We start from the raw sequence: 7,500 nt of genomic DNA on the forward strand, positions 1-7,500 counted from the left end.
GCTGCTAATTTCGATGCAGGGCACTTACTTTTTATCCACATTCACAAGCCTGTCTTATTGTAGTGAAAATGCTATGTTTAACTTTGCAATAACGTTACAAGTATAGCATACTGCTAGCTTGTCATGGTAAAATAGAAATCCCCTCGCGGACCACCTGAGCTCTGTCGAGGACCACCAGTGGTCCCCGGACCACACTTTGAGAATCACTGGTCTAGTGCCACACGTCCTCTCTTTTTTGCTTGTGGCTTCGTGCTTTGCTAATGCCCCGGCCGCCTCCATGGAGAAAACAATTAAGTTTCCTCACCAGAGAGAGTAGAGAGAGAGAGGTTCCATTGGCCCATTGTTTCCTGGTTCTATTATGGCCCCCCTTAAGTAAGGGTTAACGTTCGGCGAGAAGGTCGCTACCGTGGAATAGCAGCACGACAGAGAGAATCTTTAGACCCCGACGCGGAGCGGAGTATTCCACAATTTGTATTCCACAAAGCGACCGACTCGCCGAAAGTTAACCCGCTTATTATATGGATATACTTAGGCTAAATGATTCACACACGCGGGGACATTTCTTTAGACCTATTTAATGTTAAGATTGTTGCTGCGCAAAACAAAACAGTGCCGTTGTGGAACACCGCTAGGCAACAGCTAGGTAGGCTAGCCAGGACAACAGGTGTTGTCTATCACAGCAGCTGATTAGAGTGACAAAAGACCGGACCCCCTGCGGAGTGATGTGAAACATTCGCTTTAGCCACTGACTTGTATACAAGCCAGTGGCTTTAGCAGTGAACGTCTTGTTGCCATTGACAGCGGTAGCCAGGACAACGGGTGCTGTCTATCACAGCAGCTGATTAGAGTCTTGTTGAAAAGTCGCTTTAGCAGTGAAAAGTCTTGTTGCCATTGACAGCGGTCTGTTATAGGCCAACCCGTCCGTTATCGAAAAATAACAGACGTCCGAACGTTGGGGAGCCCCGTTGAAATGAATGGAGCATTCGACAGATGACGTCACAACCATATAATAAGGTCAGATTAGACTTCAGCAACTGCGAGCGTGAAAAGTCGCGTGGGAGTGGCCACGAACCAACATTGTATTCATGCATCTGCGAGTTCTGCGAGGTCCGAGGTCTCGTTGCGAGCCACATTTGAAATTGCGCGATTAGGCTACTTTCACTACATTGTAAGCACTGCGGTCATTATTAAGCAATGTTGCTTTCTATCCCGGTTAGCTAAGTATTTTCACACAAATTGCAAAGGCAATGCAGTGGTATCATTATTTGACATACCCAGTCTGTTTTCACGAGCAGAAAATGCAAGCATGTAAAGACAGTTGATTCTGCCGATGTGTGTTTATATTCGGTGGAGGAACGGTAATAAAACCGCAGGTATTGTGCCACGAGTGTTCAACTGATGCATTGTTTGTTACTTAGCTTGTAGCTTCGTGTATTTACACACATTTACACACAAGGCATTAATAAAGTTTTTTAACAGAATACAGCTCTGCTCTCGCAAACTACTGGCATTGCGCTGCCACAAGAACAGAACAAGGAAGTAGCGAGACGACCAATCATAGTGCCTTTTTGTCTGCGTACTCCGCGTCCGTCCGACGGATAGTTAGAATTTTTTCGAGGCGCTAGACGACGGGCGCAGAGCCTCTGAGAGGGGGGCGTGGACTCGCATAGACAGAAAACGGACGGACGCAGATTCTATGCGAGCGAAGCATAAATCTAGCTTTAGGCAGACCTAGGCAGACCTAAGGACTGTTCTATTCATTGTAGGAGCATTATGACACGCCCCTTTAGGCAGACCGGAACCTGGTCACATTAGGTGCCCATAGAAACCTATTATGTTGGCATATCTCTATATACTTAAAGAATCTCTGTCCTCACTGTCAGCCAAGAAGACAGAATAACTTTTTTGAGGGGAGGACGGGGTTTCCCAGTCAACAACCCTCCTGTAGCGCGTTCAGGCCGTCTGAGAACCATACTGGAGCCTGTTCCCGCACCTAATCACGAACCGGCCGTCGTGTTCACGCCACAGACATTTGCGTTCGCGAATTCGCAATGCGAACTGCAAAATACTAGGTTTCTCTCCGCAAACCGTGACGACAACTTGGCCATCAGCAGGTTCATCCGGGTAACACAGTCACGTGCTGAAAAAGTTCGGAGCCCGGTATGAACACGGACGGTTCGCAGATAAGCACTTAACTGGTGTGGGCACCGGCTCCGGCTCCGTTCTGTTCGGCCTGAAAGCCCTCTTGGAGAAGAGGAAATTACCCTTTTGGATTGTGCTTTTGCAAGATATTGAATACATCATCTTCCTCACATCACAAGGCCAGAAGCAAAAGGAGAGGATGGGAGGAACTAGATTGAGTTGGGGCCCATAGACCTAAAACTGTGGGAGAGAGCAGAGACCACACGTGACCTGAGGAAGACCGACAGGCCGAAACGTTGTCACATTAAAAACTGTTTATTTAACTTGAGAGTGTGCGGCACTTCTCTCCTCCTGCGAGAGAGCAGAGACTAACCACCGGGTGAGAGAGAGAGAGGACCAGGCAGATAGAGAGTGAAGGAGAAGAAAAGATAGAGGGACAAGCGCAGAGGAACAAGTCTAAGACAAAAGGCAAGCAACTGAGAGAAGGGAAATGGAGGGAGGCACACTGCTATCTTATGCAGCTGAAGGAGAGCAGAGAGCAGAGAGCAGAGAGCAGAGAGCAGAGATAGGACACTGGCTGCACTCTTAAAAAAGATTGGTTAAAATAAAATAAAAAATTAGTAGTTTTTAACCGATCTGTTCGATTAATATGTGTCCGAGAGAAATATTAGTCAAAATAACCGATTAGACTTTAGTTAAAATTTCAACCAATCTAGATCGGTTAAAAAACTAACCAATTCCATATCGGTTGTTTTGACCAATAGATTGGTTATGTTTAACCAATCTTTATAAGTCAAAAATGTACCAATCCCCCAATGGTTGTTTTGACCAATTTGTTCGATTAATATGTGTCCGACACAGATATTGGTTACAATTTTAACCGATTTGCTTGGTTAGATGGACACTGCAATTACTTCACTTCAAATTAACAGTTTCAAAGCTATATCAATCATAACCAATAACCAAGATTTGAGTTTGTTTTCACAAAGTTTATTAACAATTTAATTTCAAAAGGCTTTAAAGCACTGATCTGAAAGGATGGGGATACAGTAACTTACAGCAATCTGTTCCTTCCCAACACTGATGATGGTAAAGTTGTGTGGACACAACAAAAAGACAGGCTGGTATTAAGGGACATTTAAAAAAAAAAGAAAAATCAAAAGCAGAGGTAACATTTTATGCTTGGTGAGCCGTTTTCAACGAAAATTCAAATTACAAATGCATGCATATCCTGTGACTATTACTTACTTACAAAACGTTAAGGTTGTGCTTGACAACCGGAGAAAACCTCAGAGTCAACATGATCTTACTTTAAGTTATATTCAAAGAACAGTACATTTTTGCAAAACAACGAGGCAAGTATCACTTAGAATGGCATACAATGCTGTTTCTCCAGTACCAGGTAAATTACCTGAAATTGCATAGGATGTAGTCTGCATGTCAGTGGAATCAGAAGTAATTAAAATGCACATGGTGTGGAGTGGTGGTGACTGCGTAGATGTTTAAAAAAATGTCCAGTGACTACAGAGCAACTTGAAGTGAGAAATGTTCCAGTACCTTGGCCCACGTGTTGGTTGAGATGGTTATATCGTACACATATTCAAAAGAGGCAAAAACAGAGTTAAACTGTGGTGGATATGCCAAGTTACACACCCAGTAGAGCATGAAAAGCTTGTCACTGCGCAAGTCAGGCAATCAGCAACAGGAATGGTTACGTTGTCATCCATGGCAGTGATGACAATGCCGTGTCAAACTCTCGCCTCCTAGTAGTGGGGTCCTTGAAACCTTCTCAGTGTCAGTGCCGAGGGATGCAAAGTTGGTTCCAGTCTGAAAGAATTTTTAAGATTTGAGAGAGAGAGAGAGAGAGAGAGAGATACATCAATGGTGCTTAGCCCCATAATGCACGCCATACCATCTGAAACATGCTGTAATAGTCATTGAAAGGTTAATTGCCAGTACTACTCTACTATGACATAACATAGGGCCTTTAGTAATGCACTGCGACTCAGTAATTGCCATTCTGGTAACCACAAAATTTATAACGCCCTGTTTTAACAGGTTATATAGAAAGCTTTACTCTACTGAGTGAACGGTATAAATCATGCAGTATCTGGAAGCTTAATTAACACCAAGTATAGCCAAAATCAACAATGCACACAACTATATCGTGACTTGTTCTTTCTAAATAAAGGTTAAAAAATGTCTGGCAGACGTACCAAACTTGGCATCTCCAGAAAGCGTGGAAATTTCTCAAAGATGTCACGCATGGAGGGGGAGTCCTCAGCGATCCTGAAAAATACAACAAATTGAGAAAATGTAACCCAAATACTCCAATCAATGAAACGGTGGGCTCAGTGTCATAGGCCTAACAGCAGAAGGCACCAAGGGTGCGTTTGTAAACTGCCGCTCTGAGCACACAACAATTGGTAATGTCATGTATGAGCAGTGGTGGACAAAGTAAAAGTAAAAGTTTTTTTTTTGTTTTTAAACAGTTTCTTTCCAACACAGGTAACTTATCTGAGTAAAAAGTAGACCAATGTACTTGTCTTACGATGAGCTGATTCTGCACAGGTTGGATTGAGTTTGTGGTGGGTTCTTGTTAGGTTTTTATTGTTTTTCAGTAATAACACAGTCTATCTCAATAGGTAGGTATACTGGAGCAAACGGTGTAACAGCTATGTAATATCATGTGCTACTGTTGTAATTACACCACAAAAGTACTTTTACTTTGTCCACCACTGTGTACGAGTGTGTTATTCAGACTGTTAGATAGTAGACATTTGAAACACACATTTGGTGCAGATTTATTAAAATTTGCTTACCGGTACATTTAGAAACTGTTTTTTTTTTCAGTATTTTTAGACATGGTGCTACAAAGGGGATCAATGTACTGTAACCAGGCAGCTGCCATCCTTAACCCTGTAGTGCAGCGTTATGGCTCTATGTAATGTCATAGCAATGTTGTTTTATGTGTTTAAGCATTTTCAGCAAGTGAATAGGGTCGCTGGCGACCTATCCTCTCAAAATAACACAAAAGATGAACAGGATGCATCTCTGATTAACAGTGTGTCGTTCAAACTGTTAAGACATTTGAAACACACATACATGTGGTGTACATTTGTGAATGGTTGCTAACCTTTAGAAATTCTGTCAATGTTCAGAAGCATTTGCAGACATGGTCCAGGGGGCTCAAGTACGACCAGAGAGCAACCATCCAGCAATAAGGATATCTTCTCACCTGCACACAACATTAACACACAACACACAACATTAATTTGCATCTCATATTGACAGCATGAAATACATAGCATGTTTAGCACTTTGACTTTTATAAAATACATGGATTGGTTTTGTGTGAATTCATGAACTTAAACTCACCTCTTGCAACAGTGTTTATTTTCTCTGAGGTACACCACACCAGAGGAATCACTCAGTGTAATCAGACAGCTTCCATGTAGGATCCTTCAGTAATATTCTCAGTCATCTGCAAAGCATGACAGCACAAAACATGAACATGATTATGCATTTATAGGCCTTATTATTACAAGAAAATAATGAAAAATGATAACACCGTCACCACCACGACACAATATGATGATGAATAGGCCTAGAGTATGAAACATCTAAAAGATACATGTCTGTATACATGTAAAATGTTTTTTTGTTTGTTTGTTTTATATCATTGATCATTTTCCCAGACGGATTGACAACAGATGGCTCAAAGAATTCAGTGTGCTAAACTGGAGGGCAAAAAGAGCAGATTATCTATCTTTCTGGATATTTTACTCATCACTTGAAATTAAATCTAAATCTAAATCTAATCTAAGATGTCACGCATAGAGGAGGAGTCCTCAACGATCCTGGAAAATACAACAAATTGACAAAATGTAACCCAAATACTCCAATCAATGAAACGGTGGGCTCAGTGTCATTGGCCTAACAGCAGAAGGCACTAAGGGTGCGTTTGTAAACTGTCGCTCCGAGCACATAACATATTGGTCATGTCATGTATGAGTGTGTTATTCAGACTGTTAGATAGTAGACATTTGAAACACACATTTGGTGCAGAGTTATTAAAAAAATGCTTACATTTACAAACTGATTTTTCTCAGCATTTTTAGACATGGTGCTACAAAGGGGATCAATGTACTGTAACCAGGCAGCTGCCATTATTCCTTAACTATCCTCTCAAAATAACACACGGCATGAACAGGACGCATCTCTGATTAACAGTGTGTGCTTCAAACTGTTAAGACATTTGAAACACACATACATGTGGTGTAAATTTGAATGGTTGCTAACCTTTAGAAATTCTGTCAATGTTCAGAAGCATTTGCAGATATGGTCCACTACGACCAGAGCTACCATCCAGCAATAAGGATATCTTGGCCATCTTCTCAGCTGCAATAATAACACACAACATTAGTATGCATCTCATATTGACAGCATGAAATACAGAGCAAGTTAGAACTTTGACTTTTTTTAAAATACATGGATAGGTTTTGTGTGACTTTATAAACTCACCTCTTGCAACAGTGTTTATTTCTCTGAGGTACACCACACCAGAGGAATCACTCCGTGTAATCAGCCAGCTTCCATGTAGGATCCTTCAGCAATATTCTGTCATCTGCAAAGCAAGACAGCACAAAACATGAACATGATTATGTATCAATATGCCTAATTATTACACAAAAATAAAGTTTGAAAAATGATAACACCACCATGACACAATAGGCTGAATAGGCCTACAATATGAAACATCTATAAGATGCATTTCTTAAATTGTTTTCATTGATCATTTTCCCACACTGATTGACACCAGATGGCTCAAAGAATTCAGTGTGCTAAGCTAGAGGGCAAAAAGAACAGATTATATCTTTCTGGATATTTTACTCATCACTTGAAATGAAATCTGATGCATAGCCCACTTGTTAAGACCTCTAAAATCACTAGGCCTACTAGTAGATCCAAAAAGGATGGGCAAAGAAATCTAAATATTTATTGCAGTAACCATACAAATTAAGCATCTTTGATTAAGCCAAAAAAAGCACCCTACACATCTGGGTGTTTCTGGGCTCATTATTTCAGGAGAAATCTGTCAAATAGGTAATGCCTATTTATTGAAAAGAACACGATCTGATGGCTGACAGTGGTTTCTCCACAGAGAGAACAGCCCACAGAGTTGGCAGTAACAGAATGGGACAAAACAGCACACTGTGTGCACAATAACAAGTTCAGAATCAGTTTACTTACTCACTTCCTTTACACAACGAACAGGGAAAGGCACATGTGTTAAAACATACTTCAGAGCAAGTGTATAGTCAAAATGAGTTCGTTTCTAACAATAAAAATCAGGCA

The 7,500-nt window shown here is 41.2% G+C and overlaps 1 protein-coding gene and 1 long non-coding RNA gene across 2 annotated transcripts in view; both read right to left on the reverse strand.

Annotated features, from left to right (window-relative positions):
* The window catches only part of ctnnal1 (catenin (cadherin-associated protein), alpha-like 1), a 180,128-nt gene that overhangs the window by 27,364 nt on the left and 145,264 nt on the right, over positions 1–7,500 (reverse strand). The window lies entirely within an intron of this gene.
* Positions 3,117–7,500, reverse strand: part of LOC134436657 (uncharacterized) — a 5,457-nt gene continuing 1,073 nt past the window's right edge. Inside the window, exons 2-7 of the long non-coding RNA XR_010032246.1 lie at positions 6,667–6,769; positions 6,445–6,543; positions 5,521–5,626; positions 5,279–5,380; positions 4,359–4,431; positions 3,117–3,969 (exon numbers count right to left, since the gene is read on the reverse strand). This is a non-coding gene — a long non-coding RNA (uncharacterized LOC134436657). The remainder of the gene's footprint in view (positions 3,970–4,358; positions 4,432–5,278; positions 5,381–5,520; positions 5,627–6,444; positions 6,544–6,666; positions 6,770–7,500) is intronic.

The sequence above is a fragment of the Engraulis encrasicolus genome, chromosome 20 (assembly GCF_034702125.1).
Source record: "Engraulis encrasicolus isolate BLACKSEA-1 chromosome 20, IST_EnEncr_1.0, whole genome shotgun sequence".
Lineage (NCBI taxonomy): Eukaryota > Metazoa > Chordata > Actinopteri > Clupeiformes > Engraulidae > Engraulis > Engraulis encrasicolus.